We start from the raw sequence: 21,355 nt of genomic DNA, 5'->3' as shown, positions 1-21,355 counted from the left end.
ATCAATTAAATTCTGTTGACACTTCCACGAACTTCTGGCTGGCTGAGCAATGTCACTGCTGGCAATTAGACCAACAGCATATTGTACATCACTCAAAAATAATCAGTTGTCTTTTACATGGGGATACAAGGAATATTGGATGCTAAACACTATTCCAAAGAGACCCTTTACAAGCCTTGTGCATCTTTTTAAGGTGCAATTTCATCTTAATTTTAATTAAGGAAATGAGAGCCAGCTATGAGTATATAGTTCAGTCTTTGCAAAAATATGTGTAAATAATGAAAAGCAATGCTAGAACTAGATCTGTGCTCTTTAAAGTAATCTGGGAAAATATGGGAAAGCACATAAAAAGTGATTGCTGATACTTTACAGAACAAGGCATTAAAATATGTAGGCTCCTAGGATACCACGGTAACAGGAATGGGAAGGTAAAGGGAAGAGAGGAAAATGGGAGAAATTTTCCCATAGTTTTAGAAAATAAAATCAAAATACTGTAATAACATCCTCATAATTCTGTGCGAATCATTTCTCTGATCTCATCTCCCAGGGTCTTTTTCATTTGATTGATTTGATTTCCTTGCTTAGACTATGATATTTTTGGTGACAGATTGCAGCTTCTTATATTCTCGGGTAGTATACAGTATTTGATGTTTGGCTCCAATTCTTCTATTGGAGTCTGATCCAAAGTCTGCTATAGTCAGTGGAAGGATTCCCCTTGATTTTCAGTGTTTTAGACAAGGTCTGTATTGCTAAACAAAACACACATATTAAGGGTCACTTATTTTGGGTGCTGCTATACTTATATTTGGCTCTGGAGGGATCTATTGGTCATTGTTATATGCCTGTGCATATGTTAATAATTAGTTAATAGATGACATGCCAGTAGATGGTGCTCAAGAATAGGTACCTGGCTTTTGTAGGACCAGTAAAACCTACTATCATGCAATACAACTGGTTTCTGCTGTTCAATGATTTTTACCAGGTTTAGCCTGAATACCTGCATGAAACACAAATGTAAGCAAGCCGTACTAGGAGAGTCACTGGATCTCGCTAGTGACTGGAAAAAGTCTAGATATAGGTCAGCATATCTGAGAATGGTCATTCGTATTCATTAAAAAAATCAGTATCCTGAATGTTTAACATCTAGTTTTTTTGTGTATTTGTACCTGAAGTTGTTAACAAAGCATATTCAGTTGGATTCTATAGGTTTCCTAAATAATGTAATTAAAAAAAATGCCATCATTTTTTTCTGTTTTCTAAGAAGCATCAGACTGAATTTGGATTACATCTGAATTAGCAACAGAGATTAAATTTCAATTTTCCACTGAATTGTTACATTGCAAGATGTAGCTCTCTGCTAGCAGATTATTTGCATTAAGCAATGAGATTATTAGAAGTAGAAACTATTAGGTTATAAAACTACCTCTTTCAAAACTGACCTTAACATAATGTGAGTTTTATTGTACCTTCATTCCTTCAGCATAATATGAGTAAGTAGTTACATTTTTGTGCTTCCTTCCTCAGAGGGACATTTTTGAGGGACATAGTGGTGCTTACTTTCCTTTTTTTTTTTTTTGTAGAATTTATTTTGGGTGCAAATTAGTTCCTCTCCTATATAAACTATTTAACCAGACTAATTAGTTATATTTTTTCATTTTGGGCAAGATTTTGCACTTTTCATGTCTTGAATTTTCTAAACAGCAACACAGGGCACGTCTACCTGAGATGCATTACTGTGCAGTAGAGCAACTTACTGCATAGTAAGCATTGCCATCTACATGTACAGACCCTTACTACATAGTAATTTGCTCTACTCAGCAGTTAATTTGCTACAACACAAGTAGTAAATTAACTACTGCACAGTAAGGCACGTGTAGATGGATCAGGAGCAAATTTGCTCCTGGTCGGCTGGGCAGCAAGGAGCAGGAGATAGTTCCCAGGGGCAGGAAGCAATCTGCTGCTGGGACGGTTTCCACCACCAGAGCCCTAAAGGGGACACTGTCCCCTTGCCCTGACAGCAGGGAGCCCCAGATCTGTGATCTCTCAGTGGGATCTCCCTGCACAGGGACAGTTCCCCACTCAGCCTCGAGCTGTCTGGGACCTGTCCCAGACCAGGACAGTTCCTGACCAGCCCTCAGGGAAGTCTGCACATGCAGCCTGGAGCTGTTCCATTTCAGAGGAGGTGCAGTGCCAGTGCAGGGTGGGGGGTTCACCCCAGGGCACCACTCTGGAGTGGCCTCCTGGGGGAAGGGTGGGGGTGCTAGTAGCTCTGCATCCCTGCCCCCTGCAGCTGAGGAGAATGCTACTGCCAGCATCAACATGTTCCTCAGCATGTGTGAAGCCTGTGTCTGCCTAGTTGCAGGGTCAAAGGCTGCTCAATGAAGTTTTGCACTGTCTTCTACCTCCCTGTGTTCTGTGGTGGGGGCTCTGGGGGTAGAGGGGATGCAGGTGAGCCAGATGGGGAGGAGGGGTAGGGGCAGGGGCCGGGGCAGGGTGGAGAGGGTCCTCCCCCAGTGCACGGCTTAGTAGGTGGCCATGGCAGGCATGCCCAGTGTCCTGAGTTGGTGCCCACTGGTGGGAAGGAAGTGTGATTCCTGGCTGTGTTCTGGGGTGCACCAGTGTGGCATCTAGCTACCCGGGCAGGGGCCCCTTCTGGGGAGAAGCTGGAGCTGCTGGCAGACAGTGCCATGGCCAGCCTGGCCTCAAGAGTAGGGCTGAGTATGCAGAGCTGGTGCTGCCCTGAGCTCCTGGAGCTGCTGAAGGAGGCCAGGGCAGGGAGCTCAGTGGAATGGACTCCTAGTGTGCTGAGAGGCCCTCCCCCAGTGATATGTCACTGTGGGTGCCAGGCTGCAGTGGAGGCTTGGGCAGGCCACCCAGCATAGGGGCATGGTGCAGGACAGGCAGGCATGCGATAAGGATGTCCTGGGCACCAGTGGTGGGGTCTGGACAGGCTGCTGTGGGTGGCCTGCAGCCAGCTGGAGTGGGACCCAGTGGCTAGATGCTGGTTGCAAGTGGCCCAGGTTGCTGTTAGGTATGGCAGCTGGCTCCAGTGCCCAGCACAGTGTGACAACACAGGCCTGGCAGCTGCACAGCTCTGATCAGCAGCAGGGCCTGGGAAGGCTGCTGAAGCTGGCTTGGGGCCTCTGCAGGGTCACGCAGAGGTCTGAGGCTGGCTGCAGGTGCCCCAGGGCAGCTTTAAGGGCCTGGGGCTGGGGCAGGCAATGAGTCACCTCACTCTGGGGATGGAGAAGCTCCCAGCCTCATGGCCCTGGGTGGGCCCCTAGTGGTAGGGCTGATCCGGACCAAATTTGCTCCTGGTCAGTGTCTACACATGCATTACTGCACAGCAACTATTCATGAGTAAATATGCTACTTATATTTACAAATAGCAAATTTACTCATTATTACAGCGAATTACTGTGCAATAAGCATCTGCACAAGTAGATGCGGATACTTACTGTGCAAAAATTTGCCCTACTGCACAGTAAAGCATCTTGTGTAGATGTACTCAAGGGAGAGAGAACTGAGTACACTTGTCATTTTGGAAGACTGGGTTTGAACTGCTAAGTAACATTCCAAAACTTCCATGTTTAGGGATATCCCCATTTTTTTATTCTTTTTAATATAGAGGCCACTGCTTCTCTAGAAATTAAATCTGGTGTCAAAAAGAACTCTCCTCCCTTCCTGAACGCCCTCTCAGCAGTAAATTAAAAGACCCTGGAAACTATTTTTGCCACACAAGTAGCTAGTAATCTCCTGAAATTTAAAATAAATGTGGTAAGTAGTAAGTACAAAAGATGAAAAACTATACAAGGTTAGGTGGGGATAAAGGCAAAAGCCATTCTAGGTGGGTACAGAGAAAAGAAATACAGTCTTGATTTACATGGAAGCATCTCAATTAAAACTTGGTTAGCTACAAGCCTATAATACTGTTGGATTAATAGATCAATCTGTTATTCTGTTTTATACTTTGCACGAAAATAACGTACACTGAATGTCTCTCTCTCTCACTTTTCCTCCTTTCACAATCAAAAAAAAGACTGATGTCATGAATGGAGTCTCATTGTAGATATTAAAAGAATGCTGTGCTTCCTCATCCTGCTGTTCCAGGTGGTTTTTTTCCTTGCCTGGCCTTGGAGCATCTAAAAAAAAAAAGTAAAACAAGTACAGTACTTCAAAATGACAGATTGCAGCTCAGCAAAGTTTTCTGAGCATAAGACTGGGATGATGATGAGCTCTTGTGAGAAAATAAAGATTTAGTTCAGTGAAATCAGAGGCAAATGCATAGTCCATGATGTCTCTTTTTTTTCCCTGGGATTCATTGTAGCAGCAGTGATGGGCTCCCGCATCTGAAAATCAGAATCAAATAGGTCCTTTTCAGAATGTAGTACTTGAATGTTCCCTGATCGCTTTCCATGACAATTTTTAGTTGCTCTGAGACTCATGTGACTCGGTGCTATTAGTCAAAAGTCAGAGTGAAAAGACTTCCTTTTTTCCAAATTAGCAAAATCACATGAACTGAATTCTGAGCTTCAGCAAGCCAAAGTCAGTTTTTCTTCAGCTTTTGAAGCACTATTAAGCAGATTTCATCCTACAGAATTCTCTTCCAAGAACTCCTTTTGACCTGGAGGTGGGCAATTTAACTTCTCTCATTTTTTGCCATATGTAAAATGGAAGTGCATAATATTAACTAGCCTCCCTGGACTGTTCTACAGGTTATTGTATTAATCTTTGAAAATGGCTTTGGGATTCTGGGAGAAAAGGCAAATGCATTATTATTGTGATAATATGCAAAGCACCATTAGAACATGATGGATTTAATTACATTTGAACTATTATATATAAAACCAAAAATTCTCGGATGATATGGCAAGGAAAAGCATATTGAAATGGGCCAAATTTCTCCCTTTTCATGAGCAACTGGTGCCTCCTGAATCTGGGGGCAATCGCAGAAGCCACTGACAGCAGTGGCCCTGTCAGGAGGGGCACCAGCCCTGCCGACAGCATCAGTGTTGGCCATGAGGGGGAGCACCGGCCTTGTCGGGGGGGCACATGCACCCCCATGCCCTGCCTACCAGTCGCCTATGTCCCTCATGTACAAGAGTGGAGCTACATGCAGGATTAATGTGCCCATTGTGACATTTTTCTTTTTGTTCTCAGATTATAAATTATACAAAACATGATTAATTGTGAATCTATTCTACAGAAAGGGTCTTACAAGGAAATACAGTCCTTTTGTCTAGAATCGACAGACCAGCTTGGGATTTGACTTACCAATAAAGAAAATGCACATTCAGTAATAAACTCAACTGTATTCTCCTGCGTATCATCTAAAGGTCAGTTTAAACAGACCAGCACAGCGTAACTAGGAAAATTTCTCAGATTGGTGGCTTATTTGCTTTGAGAAAGGTGTTTTGTTAATACATAAGACAACACAAAGAGCTCTATCCAACAGGAGTTTTGTGATGGGACTCAATGCTGTCAAAATCAGGACTTTTACATTCCACCCTCCATATCTGATGGGGACAGCATTATTATGTTAATAATCCCTCATCTTTCCCACCCCCAAGGCTATAATTTTAATTCTCCTTTGTGAGCCTCATTAAATACAGTTCTAAACCAGAAGTAATTGGTACTTTAGCCTGAAAAGGGGCTGGATTAAAGCTGATGGTAGCCTATACTTAAATTTTTTGCTGGTATATGTGGTTGACTGGGGTGGGGAGTGACTTCTTTATTTATATAGGCAAAAGACCCAGTCAAGATGTACCTACGCTGCTGCTTTGTCTAGTTCTTTTTATTCAGGAGACTGGTATGGTACGTGTGTGTGTGTGTGTGTGTGTGTGTGTGTGTGTGTAATTATATATATATCATTTCTTCTTTTCTTTTTTCGCCTGGGGAAGTTCTATCTACATTAGGAGTCTGTCAGTATACCTAACTATCTCTTTTGTGTAGACTAGGCTTGTGGAAAAGCATAATGGTTTTTCCTTCAGTGAGTTATTTTATAACCATGCTGAAATACTGTAACTGGCTGATAGAGGAAGAGGAATCAGAACATTTACTTGTTTATAATTCCTTATCTGGTCTCTTACTGTGAAGGAGATTCCAACTTCCTTTCCAACTACCTTATTGTAGTAGGTGAAAGTTTGTTTTTCTGCTTCTTGTCATATTTTGACATGTTCATTTTGTGAAAAAGCTCTTTAGTGACATAATAATGTTTTGGAATCAGAGCCGTAGTGCTAATATAAAAAGCTCTCGTCTCCCAGGGCATACTTAGCCTGGACCTGCTGAGAACATTTCCTCATTAATACCCCTGCTTAAAAAGCCGTATCCCATTTCCTCCTGTATGGGCAATTATTGATGAGGAGACTTTCAATTTCTTCTATTCAGAACTGATTTTCTTTACTATGTCTTTCCTGTCTGCTAGGTTGGAGAAACAAATAACTCTGATTAAGTTTGTAAATTAAAGGCAAGACTGGTAAATTACCAAACTACTTAAAAACGAGAAACCAGCCTTACAATGGCTTTCAACATTTTTGAGTGTCACAAAACTGACAAATTCTCATTTTTTAAAAAGTTTTTCAAAAACTTCCTCCGTATGTTTAAGTCAAACATACTATTCAAAACAGGCAAATGCTTATTAAAGAGTTTGTGTATTTTCTTTTGAAACTTATTTTTAAGACACATTAAAAAGAATGTAAAGATGTCAAAAAAACCCATTTTGTGTAAAAAGTGTCAGTCAACTCTGACATCTAGATGATTGTGTTTAGGATGTGCCATTCATTGTTTAAGGATATAAGATGCTGCACATGGACCTAAATGTGTTAGCTGTGCATGGTATAATATTGCTTTGGATTTGTCTGTGTAGAGAAGGACATCATATACCCCAGTCAAGCTTTCTGTTGCCAAGCAAATCAGGTATTTGGAGCAAAGTATTCCTTAAAGACAAAATAATCTTTCCAAACAGTAGTGAGATGGCAATCGGCTTCTATACATATATTTTATGTAATTTCCAACTAAACTAGCTTAATCTGTTACAACCAGTCATAGGGCTGTAGTATCTACTACTGGTAAGGATTCCTCAGTAGCCCAGCAGAAAGCTGGCTGTGTTCAAAGGGAAGGGCTTATATCAGACTTAAACCTGTCCAGGAGCTGCTTGTCTGGGTCCAGCTCTGCCTGATTACCTCACTGGCTGCAGGAGCCTGCAGCTCAAGATAAAACCCAGCACTTCTAGAAAGACAAAGGCTGCTCTATGTGCTGTAGCTTCCAGTGCCTCTTTGGTTTCTGACTGCTTCTGCATTGCGTGCCTTGGTTTCTACCCTGCTTCCTGCACTGCCCTGTATCCCAGCTCCCACTGTGGATCCTATGCTGCCTAGGCTTTAGCTCCTGTCATGACCCATGAAACTGCTTTGCCTTCTACTCCTGCTCTTGTCCCTAACACCCAAGGCTATGTATTCCTGGCTCTGAGCACAGTTCAGGATTCCTGGCTTTTGACTTTGCCTCCTGAATCCAATTTCTGCTTTGATTTGCTTTCATAGATGCTAGAGCTGGAAGAGATCTTGAAGATCATCAAGTCCGGCCCCCCACCACAGGGGCAGGAAGTCAGATAGGGTCAAAGGATCCCAGCAAGATAGGTATCCAAATGTTTCTTGAATGAGTCCAGAGTAGGTGCCTGTACCACTTCTGGAGGGAGTCTATTCCAGGCCTTGGGGTCTTGGACAGTAAAGACATTTTTCCTTATGTCCAGCCTAAAATGGTCTTGGAGGAGTTTATGACCATCAGTTCTTGTTATCCATCGAGGTGCTCTGGTGAACAGACATTCCCCCAGATCCTGCATTTCATCTTAGGGAGAGTAGGGATGGGTGATCCTCCCTTGCCTGCAGGAGCAGGCTGCATGAGGCTGCATGAGGTGTGTGCCTGTTGCAAAGCCCCAGAGGGGAGGGGACCTTGGTGCGGTCGGCCTTGGGGCATTGACCACCTTGGTCCAAGCCCCTCAAGATATCCCTTGTTCTGGCACCTGTTTGTGTGTCCTGTTCATGCGGCTCTGGTCGCATGGCTCCCTGTGGGGCTGGACGAAGTAGGAGCTGGGGCTGGGCGAGACCCTCCTCAGATCCTCTCAGCTGCCTCCCCGCAGCTAGTCTCCTCCCACCGTGGGCCCTGCTTACCTCTGGCTGTGCTGGGGGTTGGCGGGGCTGCTCCACAGCTGTTGGGGGTGGCTGGGGAGCTTCGGGGTGTGGGGCCACAATGGGCTTTCACCCATGTGTCTCACGCTGCTTCCCAGAGCCGAACTGAGGGTTTTTCCAGTTGGAGGGCCCTTTTAATCTGTGCACATGCACAGTGGACTCACCACCGGCACCGTGTTGCTCCCAGGCAAGGGGGGCCCTGCCCCACCAGAGAGGGACCAGTAGGTACCTTATCCTCCTCTTCTACTCTCTCCCTGAGGGGATGGGCTAAGTAGGAGCCGGGGCAGTGCGAGATCCTCCTTGGCTCCTCTCGGCTGCCTCCCTGCTGCTGAGCTGGGCTAATCCCCTTGCACCACAGCCCTTGCTTGCCTCTGGCTGTGCTGGGGGTCAGCGGGGCGGCTCCACGGCTGTCACTGGCTTCAGGGTGCTTTGGCACAATGGCCTTTCAGCCGTGCATCTCATGCCACTCCCTGAGTCTTTGACTTTGGTTCCTGCCATTGACCTGTTTCCAAGCTACTGGTCAAGGTTTTTGGCCCCTATTTTGCAATGGCTGGCAGTTCCAGTAGCAGGTGGGAATAGCTAAGTCATCAGAGCCAGAAATTCCTTCTGTGATGATGTCAGTTCCAGGGTAGTCAGTAAAAGTTGCCTAGCCTGGGTTCCTGGGAGGTACAGCAGTAATCCTCACTTGTGTTTCCAGAGGTAGCATCATTACGAGGTTGTTTAATTTCTCCTGGTGTTGTGCCATGGATTCCTTTGGCAGGAATTTGTAAAACTCCTCTTTGGAAAGTTTTTTTCCTTAGCTCCGTGTATGTAAATTATTTTGTGTATGACAGCAATAGCCTGTTGTATGATAATATCTGGGTTGCTTTTAAGGCTGAAAATATCTCTCCAGTCCACAGGACGGAGGTTGCAATGTAAGAGTTTTTTGATTTTTGGCAATCTCAGAGTGAGTAGAGGTGGAAACAGTTCATATGCAGGTCCAGGGTGGGGCTGCAGCCCTTATGTGGACTCCAGGAGCTGTCTTTTGTGGCAGGTTGATCATTGCATGGCTTATTTTCATGGAAATATGCTCTTAGTTTTAGGTGGTGGGGAAAAATTCTTGAGGTTTCCATACCTTATTGACTTGAATATTTTTAATCACTGAAAAACCTTTTATTCTATATTTTTTTTGCCTTAATGGTATTTAATCAAAACTAACACATCCCTGCAGAACATTTTTATTTGGACAAAGTGTTATTTTTTGGTAGAAAACTGTTCCCTCAGAAAATCTATATTATTACTCCTTGTATGTTTGAGTTTCAGTTGAAATTCCTTAAAGGATGGTAAAAGCTGGGTATCCTGCTAGCACAGCCTGCTTGAAATGAAAGAGATGCCCAGATGACCCCCCCTGATTCAAATACCGTTGGACTTTAGAAGAGGGAGCTCTATTCCTCTTATTGCACTTTGGTCCATATTTTTAAACTGTTCCCAGCTACTGCTATTTATAAAGCTTGTGTGACTTTGAACAAATGTCCAGTCAAGTTACAAAACTGGACATGTTTTGAACAATTAAGACAAGTTCCAAAATTTGGATGTAATACAGATGTTTAGGGATGCTTGATTCTGCCTCATTTCTAGTATAGGAGTGAAATTCTGGCACCACTGAAATCAAAGAGAGTTTTCTCACCAATTTCAGTGAGGTCATAAATTTCATCATCATGGTATTTTGCCCTGCCCTGGCCTTGAAAAGACTGCAGTGGGATGTGAAATAAGAAAGGCACTTAATTTTTTGCTATCACCTTCACTGTTCCTCAGGGGCAGACCTGATGCTTCTGTCGGCATGTCTACACGTTCATTACTGTGTAGTAATTACTGAGCACTTAGTTTAGTACTTGCTTAATGAAGTACTAACTAAATGTGCAGTAGCACCAGCAGTTTTTTTTGTGATGCTTACTGTGCAGTAGCCTAATAACACTGCGCAGTAGCATATTAGCACAGTTTTTGACCAGCACACTACTGCGCAGTGTTATTAGGCTAGTGCACAGTAAAAATCTCTTGTAGATGCACCCAGTGATATCTAGTTTAGCCCTGTGTGTAGATTTTCATGATACTGTAGATCAGGGCTGTATACAACCTGCGAAGGGTAAAGCTGCAGCTCTCCGGCTCTTTTCCAGCTGTTGTTCCTGCGTTGTTCCAGTTGCAACAGCAGTCAGAGTCTCCTGACTCCTCCTCCCTCCTCCGGCAGCTTTTTTCTGTCCTTCTCAGGGGCCGGGGCAGTACAGCACAACACAGGTGAGTCTGGGCCATGCGAGTGAGGGGATCAGGTCCTCACAGGGAGGAGAAGATTCTGTTTGCGCAAAGCAGCGATGGGGGCGGCATGCGGGGTGGGGAGGCAGGAGGAGGAATCATGCCCACTGGGTACAGCGGTAACTGGTGCCCAGTGAAGTGCTGAGGGGCAGCCCACACAGGCGTTCAGCACAGCAGGGTAGGACTGTCTGCACGGGGTGCAGCCTGGTAGCCTGTGGTTCACTTGATGTGACTCCTGCACATCCCTGGGGCATGTGGCCCCTGGGGACTTAGAAATTGGACAGTCCTGTTGTAGACTAAAAAACACTACTGTCGCCTGAATCAGCTCACTTTCCTGTCTGCTTTTTCTTGCCTGCCTGCCTTGTGATTCCATATCACATCATCCATGTACTTAATTTTCAAAAAGTGACCTTGTTGTGCTCTAGTTCTGCTGTCCCTAACCCCCATTGCTATGCTAATGCCTTCTATTGTTTATTCAGCTCTGGTATGGCATTTCCCTAAAGATGCGTTGTTTCTGTGATAAGTTATCCGAAAGGGATAAGTTATCCTTTCTTCCTGCCATATACCTGAGCTCTGCCCTTCTTTTTGTGCTAGTCTGGTCACTGTGCAACATCAGTAAAGCTCAAAAGTTTCAAAGGGAAAATTTTTTTACCGTTATCTGGATTCCAGTGGTGACTCGGGGTCCCGTCTGGGAGCAAGACTCCATTTTGTTAGGTGTTGTACACAGTGTGTCCCTTAGAGAGTACATGATTCAAACAGACAAGGCAGTCAAAGGATGGGAGAAAAGAAATGTTATTCCTGTGTTACTAACAGGAAAATGAGCAACTGGGAGATGAATACAAGATTGGGCCATGTTGCCAAAGTGGCAGACTCTCAATGATTTCCAAAAGATTAGGATTTGAGTGATTAGACCAAGGTTATACAAAAAGTCAGTACATTAGTTGCTGTAACAAAAAGACTAGCCTTCCAGTCCTACGTCCTCTCTCATTATCAAAGAGAATTTAGAAGAAAACTGTTGTTGGGCCTGAAGGTATTTGTCCTTTTTCAGAGTACAGCTTGTAGAAGCCCATAGTTTTCAACCCCAAATACTAATAAAACATCTTGTATAAGAAGCAGTTCTGGTTTAAAACAAACACAGAAGAAATCACACCTGTAAAATCTTTGTGACAGTGGGATCAAGCTCTAACTATTTCACAGTAAACTCTGTCTACAAACATGCTGCTATCCACAGATATTAGAAAATGCTTGAATACTTTTCACAACCAGATTAGCCTAGGGCTTATAGTGGAGAAGATTTTTTGTACTTTCAAGGTGAAAAGAAGAAACAACAAGATAAAAAATAACCCTTTCCCTCCACTTTTGCATTTCTTTAGGACTCCACTGGGAGCTCCCTGTAGAATAGTTTTTCCTAAAGGAAAAAAGAATAAATCACTTGTAGGCTAAAAATAGCCCAGCATACAGTGGCACTCTTTTCCTTTTAAATATAGAGGAAATGACAAAATCTTCAGGTGCAGTCTTGTTTGCATTCAGAAAGCAGTTTCATTGAGGGTTGGCTGACCAGCACCTTTGAGTTTATTGTCTCTTACTAAGTACAAATTAGCACAATCTATATTTTGGGCTGATGTCTGGAGTATATTATTTTTTTTTATTCTTAATTTTAGTTATATGTAATTGTTTTAGGCCTTGAATTAAAATCCACAAATGCACATTTAGGGTACTTAAACTTGAAGAGAAACCCTGCTTGCCTTTATCATGCACCCATTCATATTGATTCCAATGGGATTATTCAAAAAGCAGAATTGTTCTCGTATACGTCTGATATTGGATGATATAAGAGTGGTCATTTGCTAGTGTCCTAAACACATAGTTATTACTTAGCTCTTACCTAGCTGTTCAAGCTCAATAATCTCTTGCTTTTAAACCTGTAAAGCTCTTGGATAAGGAATAATTTCCAACACATTTGTATAGTGCTAACCAAATTCGAGCCTACGTGTGGTTGGACAATGTTGTAGTAAAAATGATAATAATAATGGCCATGATACAAGTTATTGTCAGGTGTTGTTAAGGTCTGGTTTATGATGTAAGTTACTATAAAAAAAGAACAGTAGGTGGAAAATCTGGTTCTATTGTAGTTATTGGCTACAGTGACGTTTTTGCATTTCATAAAATAACTCTGAAGTCCAGAAGAGAGAATTTTCCTCTCTTGAAAACAAAGTTATTTGAGAACTTTTAAGTGCCGGAGGTTAATAAGGCAAAGGTTAAAGAAGTTATATTTTGGCTAAGTTCCGTGAATCTGGTAATCAAGGTGACTTGCTGCATTAATAAAACCAGCTAAAACAGTTGTACTTGAGTTGGTTTTGTAAAAGCCATGAAAGATACTAACCCTTTTTCTTTTATTCAGTGTCATCAAAACAGGGGTTTAATAGGTTACAATGTAGCTGAATTGAGCCAATAAAAAGTATCATTGATTATAACCTCCATATAGCAGTAATAGCAGCTATTTTTTATTGTATTGGCAGCCAAAATTGCATTTTCTCTTTGTCTCAGGTCACTTACCATCCAAATGAGCATTTGTTAATGGAACCAGATCATTAGTGGCTGCTTTACTGATTTCCGTGTCACTGCTTGAGTGCACATTTAAATGTACACGAAATATTCAGGCTTGGCTTCTTCTGCCACCTATGAGCTTCTCTGAAATTTTGACTGATTGCTCATTTTGCAGCTTGCAGAACAATTGAGCAGAAAACGCTGACCACTAACTAGGGCAGTCTAATTACCCCAAGAGAAAGGCTGGGTCATTATTGCTACAGAAATTAGATGAAACTGAGGGAATGCTGGAGCAGGTCAAAAAGACACAGTCCTAATATTCATTATCTTGTGCCTGCTACGTGATGCTGACTGCCTTGTCCAGACATGGTACGTTCATGGTACTGAGGCAGTGGGGGTAAAATGAATGCAGTATTTATTTTTTGCATTTTCTAAGCTTATCTATATTAAACCTATATGCACTGCATAAGTCACAGGAGCATCCATACTGGTAATATATGAAAGCAGGTGTTTCATTTTCAGTAGGAGAGGAATAGGATTTTAGGATCCTCAAATGTGGTTGATTTCTACTATGTTAGAATGTGGTACCAACCCATAGACATAGTTCTTGTCTTAAGGTCCTTAGAGTGTATTTAGACAACATTTCCATTTTACAGGTGAAGAACTAGCATATAGAGAACGACTAATTTCCTCATAGATACATATAGCATAAAAGTGGTTGGAATTTGAATCTAGGTCTCCTGAGTGCCTGGCCAGTGGTTGAACCTTCCTTTATTGTTCTATGTGCCTGTTGCTGGATCAGAATGTCACGCATATATAGTGATAGGATAATCTTTACACATAAATGATTTGGTAAAAATTAACAGTGTGCTCAGTGTAGTCCCTAAGGGGTCAAAACTTTACAAAAAGGCATGATTCTTTGGTAAACCCAGAGACAGAACTCATCTTAGATGACTTAAGAGTAACCCTTTATGAACACCTCAGGGTGAGTTTTTAGAAGGGGGCATAGTTAATGAGCCAGTAACTGTTATAGGAAAAGAAGCAGTTTCAGAAGTAGTAGGGGAATTTATGCATAGATGAGGTAAGGAAGGGAAATTAAAACCAAAGGCAGAGGCCAGCTATGGCAAGGTAGGGATCTTTTAGCCTGTTTTGTTTTTTCCGCAGCATCCTGTTCAGTCATTTACTTAAGCAATTGCATTATGGTTACATTTCTTTGTGACTTTCTAGCAGTAAAACCAATAAATCCCAATTCTTATCCAAAAACTTGAAGATTTTTAATTTTTTAGTGTAAGTAATTACAGTGGCAGCAAAAAAGAAGGTATTTTTGAATTACTATAATCCTAACATCATACCTATGAGCCTTCCCAAAAGAAAGGACAAAGATCATCTCTGTGGGAGATCATGCAAAATTGGAAAGGTATTCTACTGCCTTGCATTGTAGTTTGCCTTTCTGGTGGTCTTTGACTCTTGAACTAAATCTCTGTCAATTTTGAATAGTACCAGTTAGCTTGTGAAATACATATGCTGACACATTATAGGCCACTACATATCCATGAAAGTTAGATCAGGAAAGGGACTTCACAAAATCACCAGCAGCTCGCAAGGGATTCTTTTTCTCTTTCTCTTTTATAGTGTTGTATAATGTTGTGATGTGATTTTAACAGGCTACGTGCTGTACTCTAGAAGTGGTTGCATTGCATGTATTTGTGAAATGAATAATAACTATTGGTATATTTTATCCTCAGTGGACTTTTTTATTATGGATGTGTCCTGAGATCATACTTAAAGTTGCATTTTGAAATAGGTTTAAAAATGAGGCATAAGCTCCTGTTTTTTTTAAATGTAGGTGTGAAATTTCACACCAGAGGTTAGTTTTTATACTACAGTATTTTTAATACATTTTTGATTTCTGTTCATAGCTTTTAACTACAGAAAGATTCTAAATGTGGTCTAATCTGAAATCATTCTGATTGTCCCACCACTGTTAATTGGCATCCCTTAAATTTTTTTTAAAGGCCTCTACACAAAAATTGGAAGACTCTAGTATTCTAAGATGACAGGGCATAACATGTAGCTAGAAAATGGTTAGTAGGCTATTTCAGCAATGCTTAAGCCTACTCAAAAATATGTTAAAATGATTACTGATGGAAACATTTTGTGTATATTATTTTTGCACATAAATTTATTATGTGCAGGTGTTCATAAACTTTAATGTGTGCAGCTTATGTCCAGCTGCTGTTGCATAAGAATTTATACGCTGCTACTGAATGTAACAGAAGGGCTATATATAAAGGCCTGGTATGGATCAAGCCTTCCACCAGCCATCAAAATATCCGTCACCATCACAATAAACACTATAGCAAATATTCACACTAAATATTATTAGTTGAAAGCATACTATAAAGATGTCTCTGGCAAAGGGGATTAAAGATGGCAAGAGACAAGAGTTAAGGATGCAGTATGTGATGGATGGTGTCCAATAAGTGTGTGGGTGGATGGGATCCAATAATTGTGTGGGCCTCCAAGGGGGAGGTGTAAAGGGTACAAATTCGGTGGTTTACTGCTTCACTTTATTTTTCATGCTGTATGTGTTATGACCCTACATGCTTCACAACAATATTTCATTAATATTTGTATTGGGGTGGAAACTCAGGGGCTTAATGAGGGGTCAGTGTTTCATTTAATAGGTTCTGTATGAAACATAATTAAAAAATTATTCCCAAGACTGTTTTTGAATGCCAAATCAGATTTACCTCTCTTTGAGGTATGCACATTTTTGGGCATAGATTATAGTGTTTGAACATTTTTTGGATGGAAGACATAAGATATATGCACATATAAAAAAGACTATTATTATTCTCTCTTGTACTTGAGTTACTGTCAAGGGCAATAAAAAAAACCAGATGGGATATTTAATCATAACACTTCAGGGGTTAAGCCAGTCTCTACAAATTACAATATGGGCACATATATGGGTGGGTGGGGGAGGGGGAGCAGGGCTTTATTGTGCATTAGCTGCTTCACTGTAGCTGACTGTTTGCATTCACCCCTGATAGATGAAAGCTAACCCATGATACTTCACTGTTTTCATCTGAGGGTGAAGCTATTGTGGTTGGGTACTGAGCAATAAGAATCTGACAACTCATGGAAACTGCCTCATACTTCTTGAGAAATTTTGCCCTTCCTTTTAATTCAAGGTGAGCTAGTTCACATGCATATGCTGAGAGATTTAAGGGCATGGGATGCAGATGATTTCACACTCAGGTACTACCAGCATCTCACAGCTTTCCCCCATACATTTGGTACTGGCTATTCTAAATACAGGGCTAGGTAGACATTGGGTCTCTTTGTGTCTAGCAAGTCCTGTTTTCCTGTAGTCCCATGTATGTTATAATAATATTCGTACATTTTAGAGGAGAATATGCAAAGATGTGAAGGAAGGTACCCACTTCTGCACTAAGGTGAAGATGACATTAATAGTAACATACCAAGGGGAATTTACTGACATCTGGTGCTAACCATTGCCAGAGGCAGGCAATAGAACTGGTGAACCAGTGCTCCAGCCTGCTCTGGTAAATCCTATGCTCAGTAATGGGGTTGACTGTATTCCTTCAAAAATTATTTTCAAATTATACTTGCATTATAAGTATATAACTGTTTCATTGCTGGAAAGAAAATTTTAAACAAAAGCAATATTGTAGGCAGCAGGGCAGAATGGGAGAGTGAAGCTCATAATTAGCTTGATTAGCCAATTATAATCCCCTGAAGCATTATAAATATGGGTAATAATAATAATGATAAGGGTTTTCTTCTGCAGGACATTAAAATGTCAGCTATTTATAAATTTGTCATTAGTACAAAGTCCCTGAGAATATCAGAATGGTTTTTATATAGTAAATGAATTGCATTTCCCAGTGGCCACTTCTATTTTCCACATTAATATTTTATGAATCTAAAATCCATCCCCATCATGATTAAATAGGCATATCAAATGTCAACATTTTGATATATATACACTCACAGACGATATACTTTCTGTCCCTAAAATTATTTCATAAATAGTGTTGCAATCTATTTTTAAACAAAGTGGCCCCAAAGTGCCATACACAGTTAAAGAAGATGGGTCATTTTGTTTCTGATTTGGTTTTAAGATACAGAACCAAAGTAACATTTTAGAACAGGAATCAGGACCTTCTACAACGCAATTTACTATTTATATTACATCTTTCTTGTAGATGTGACATCTGTGATCTCTCACTCATGTTGACTGTTGGACAGGACAGGAGTGGGCCTATGGGGGCTAGACTATACCATCCAGTGGCAGGTCCCAGTGACCTAGATGGCTATTTTGCAAATTCATCAAGGGCCTTGAAAAGCCCTTGACAACAGTTTCTTAGTCCACAGACTTTTTGGAATCCATGGTGTGGTTTTATTCCTTGAACAATTTAACATCATAGTTTATTGGTTTAAAATTGACTTGTTGTTACTTTTCACCTACTTTAAACTGCATAAGATTTCAAGGAAAGTTAAGGTTCAGTAAAGAATAGTATTTTAGGACTACAGGACTGGGAGGATTTCCTGGACCATCAGATCTAATCCTTTCAGGTCATAAGCAACCATTTATCTGAGAATCCACAAGAATGCCTGCTTCAGTCTCTCTTACACACTACAGCAGCCAAACACCTATTAAAAACAAACAAAACCCAAACCTTACCACATGCTACAGGTAAAGAACAGAAGAGACAAAGGTACTGCCAATGCTTTACCATTGCAGTGGCAAGGCAGGGCTGTCCAACTTCTAAGTAACCAGGAACCAAACTTTACTGACAACCAAACTTTTTTACTGACATATGTTTCACGTAATGTGAATGTAACCCTTTTGCCAGGCACCGGATACCAGTAACAAGGGCTGGGTTCAAATTTAAAGGTTAACACGAAGCATAGTAAAAAAGCTTGGTTTTCAGTAAAAAGCCTGCAGATTATCAGTAAAAACAATCCTGGATTGGAAACCCATCTTGATTACAGCACTGGTTTTAAGCCATGCTGCCCCCATCTGAGGGGTCCTGTATTCACCCCATCCCCTGATATCCTCCAGTTGCATCCTGCATCACGCTGGCCTTCCCCCCAGCCCAGCATGGACCCCAGCCCACCAGCATTTTCCCCTCCTGGTCATACAGTTCTGTTCTGGCTGTACTACCTCATCCCCATCCTGTCCAGAGCCACACAGCCTGCCCACCTGCGGTATGTCAGGCCATGGCCTCAAACCTGGGGCCTCAGCTTGATTAGCACAGCTGCTCATTCTCACCTACCAACCTACTACTCAGGCTGGTCAAAGCTGTCCTGAAGCCTCCAGCAAGGCTTATCCCTCTGCCCACTCACTGGCAGTGGAGTGGTTGGCTGGGGTTAGCTGACTCTCCAGTTTTCCCATATAAACCCCTGTCCTGGAAGAGAAGTGTCTGAGCAGCAGGGCATAACCTAATCCCAGATTACTTTTGAGTTTGGCTTGTACCCTGACTCCACTCTCTGCTTGATCCTCTGGCTTCTCAACTTAGCTTGCTCTCCAGTTGTGCTCTTGGACTGACTTCCTGACTTGCTTGTATTATGAGACCAGGATGTGGGAGGTCCTGTTTAGTGCACTGATCTAATATGGGGCTGTTAGTTGGCTTATTCTCCCTTATATAAAAATGTGGATAACTCTCAGATCCCAAACTGAAGGCCACCAGTTTAAAAAAAGAAAAAAAAATTCTGGGCCTGTTCTCTAAAAAAAACCAAAAACAAACAACCATGAAGGGGATAGAATCCCAGAATGCAGTGTTTTAGAATGCGTAAAAAAAAAATCTCAAATCCCCCTTTAAGGAGTGCACCTGTAACTTGGAACCTGTCACAAATGTATTCTAGCATTGGGACTCATAGACTAGATGATTAAAAAGGAATACAACACTTCTTGAGTCTAAATTCATTTTCTTTTATTAATGTGGCACTGAGTCTGCAAGGTTAATGCAACCAGGTCTCTGAAATAAAATCATCTTGGTCTATGATTCTGCACTGTTCTTTGCAGGGTATAAATCAGAAAAGAATTTGTCTCCTAGTACAATAGACTGCCTGGTATGGAGACATTAAAACAAATATGTATTCACAGAAGTGGCATGCAGAAGAATAAACATCTGCTTAGGAAATGCCAAACAAAAATGGAAAAGAAAAAGAAAGGAAAAATACTTTCTTATTCTGAAAAGTGTTTTACTTTCAGGGATCAAACCTCTCTTGATGTTTTTTGCAGTAAAAAGAGACCAGCTGTTTGCATGCACAGATCCATTTCTTTTACTAGATTGAAAGAAGTCTCAGCATACAACTATTATAGGAAAATGCAAGGCCCACTCAGCATAATAATCATTCCAATGATTTTGAAATATATTTAAAATATTCTTTAGCAACTTGCTGTGATATGCTGGTGTGTAGCTGCCATTAGTATCCCAATTGCTGCTCCTGACACATCTCATGGTTGACAGCCTGAGAATACATAATGCTTGGCTGAAATAAATGCCTCTGCCTGGGGTGGTCTTTATTGCTAGTGTCACTAGATGCAAAAATTTATTGTAAGTAGGAAATAATAGTAACAACCATGCTTAAAGCAAATTATACATTGTTTATAGGTAGTAGTTGAAATTTTCTTTTGTTCCCCTTTTTGATACATGCATTGTCACTTTTTAAAAGTATTTAATGTGAAAATAATCAAATAATTCCTAATTTCAGGTGACATCCAGGAAAGAAGTATGTTTACTTTTCTCACCAATATGTTTATTTAGATAGTGATGTGCCTTACACACAAAGATGTAGAAATAATCCATTATGATGCTCCCATTTAGATTATAGTCTCTTACGAAAATATGGTTAGAAAAAAAAGAGACAAAGTCATGTAGGATGAACACCTGAGAGGGTATCATTGCTAGATGAAATAATTGCCTCTAAAGTGAACTTTACTATACTACTGCATTAGCTAAAGACTTTACTTGGGAGGGGATTATAAACCTACAGAACTGCACTTTCTGCTTCTCTTGTATTTAGGGTATTGGAAATTATATTTTTGGTTAGCCAGGAATATTCTTGGTTAGCCAAGAGATGCCATCAGCTGGTCTTTCAAATATACCCTTTTTCAAATTGACATTAAAAATAAAAGTATATTGAGTCTGACTGAGAAGTACAAAAGAACCCCCAACCAAACAAAAACAAAACTGGCTCTATTAGCTTCATTGTACATCATTGTAGACCAGTACCTGGGAAATAAATAATTGTGAGGGAGAGCACTACCAAAAATAAAATAACATAAATCTTCACTTTAGAGACTGCATGAGTTTGATTCAGTCTAACACCTCTAGCTAGATACATGCAAACTTCTGGTAAGACATCTTGTTGGAGTAAAAAGGGAACAATGTAAGGAAACAGAGGCTATGACAAGTGTCCTCCCCCACACCTGATGGAACACTTAATCAAAAAATAACACTGAAATTTCAGCCTGCTATGATAATGAATTCTGTATCACTTTTAAGATCAAAAGTATCACATATCCTAACTGAGGCTTTACCTATAAGATCCAGATTTCTGGCTAGAACTGTGAGTAGATAGAAAGAATTTTCCTGAACTCTTCCTTCACTGTAATTACTTATTTGATAAACTCTGCCAATTAATTTCCTCTGTTTTGATCAGATTCCCCTCCCCCCATCCTTAATATGTATTATTTATAACTAGGCCAATCACTCAATTTTCAGCTGGTATCAATCAATGTGTATCTGACAGACTTGCATTAATTTACAGTGGCTGAGGAGTCAACCTTAGGATTGTTGGTTGGGGAGTTCTTGCAGGTGGTAGGTAACAGCTCTGGTGAAAGGAAAGGATCTAAATTTTGCTTATACTCTGGATTGTTAGTGGGCAGTGGCAGCTTCCAGGCTGCTAGTGGGTTGGCAGGGCTGGCCAACACCTACAGTGGCTGCTTTTTTTGTTCCCCTCTCCTCCTCTGAAATCCTCCTTTAGTTATACTACTTCCTGAAGACAACAAATGAGAACCAAGTTTACAGGGAATGAAGGTGACTAAAAGCACTTCACAGGTATTTAGAAACACCTACTCTATTTTCATGCTTTCATGTACTGTACTACATGCATTAGGTCACTTAATGATATCTTGTGTTTCTCCACAAAACATAAAAATCAGACTTTTGACTATGTACACACATTCAAATAATCTGGGAGAATTCTCCCAGATCTTTTCTACTGGTAGAAAAAATTACCCAGAGCCATGTATACAGACATTCAAATGCCAAGGCCCTGAAGAGTGGAGAGCTTGCAGTGCT

The 21,355-nt window shown here is 41.1% G+C and overlaps 2 long non-coding RNA genes across 3 annotated transcripts in view; one reads left to right on the top strand and one right to left on the bottom strand.

The window, feature by feature from the left end:
* LOC149875269 (uncharacterized) overlaps positions 1–21,355 on the top strand; it is a 228,116-nt gene that overhangs the window by 108,670 nt on the left and 98,091 nt on the right. The gene's annotated exons all lie outside the window — the stretch shown is intronic.
* LOC149875270 (uncharacterized) overlaps positions 1–21,355 on the bottom strand; it is a 48,704-nt gene that overhangs the window by 22,617 nt on the left and 4,732 nt on the right. The window contains exons 2-3 of one of the 2 annotated variants that reach the window (XR_016440015.1): positions 11,119–11,200; positions 3,990–4,142 (exon numbers count right to left, since the gene is read on the bottom strand). This is a non-coding gene — a long non-coding RNA (uncharacterized LOC149875270). Of the gene's footprint in view, positions 1–3,639; positions 4,143–11,118; positions 11,201–21,355 lie in introns of those variants that run through there. The other variant, XR_016440014.1, reaches the window with a different exon arrangement.

The sequence above is a fragment of the Crocodylus siamensis genome, chromosome 1 (assembly GCF_052110815.1).
Source record: "Crocodylus siamensis isolate JL-2025a chromosome 1, ASM5211081v1, whole genome shotgun sequence".
Lineage (NCBI taxonomy): Eukaryota > Metazoa > Chordata > Crocodylia > Crocodylidae > Crocodylus > Crocodylus siamensis.
The sequence above is the reverse complement of the archived record's forward strand: the minus strand, read 5'-3'. Positions and strand labels throughout refer to the sequence as shown.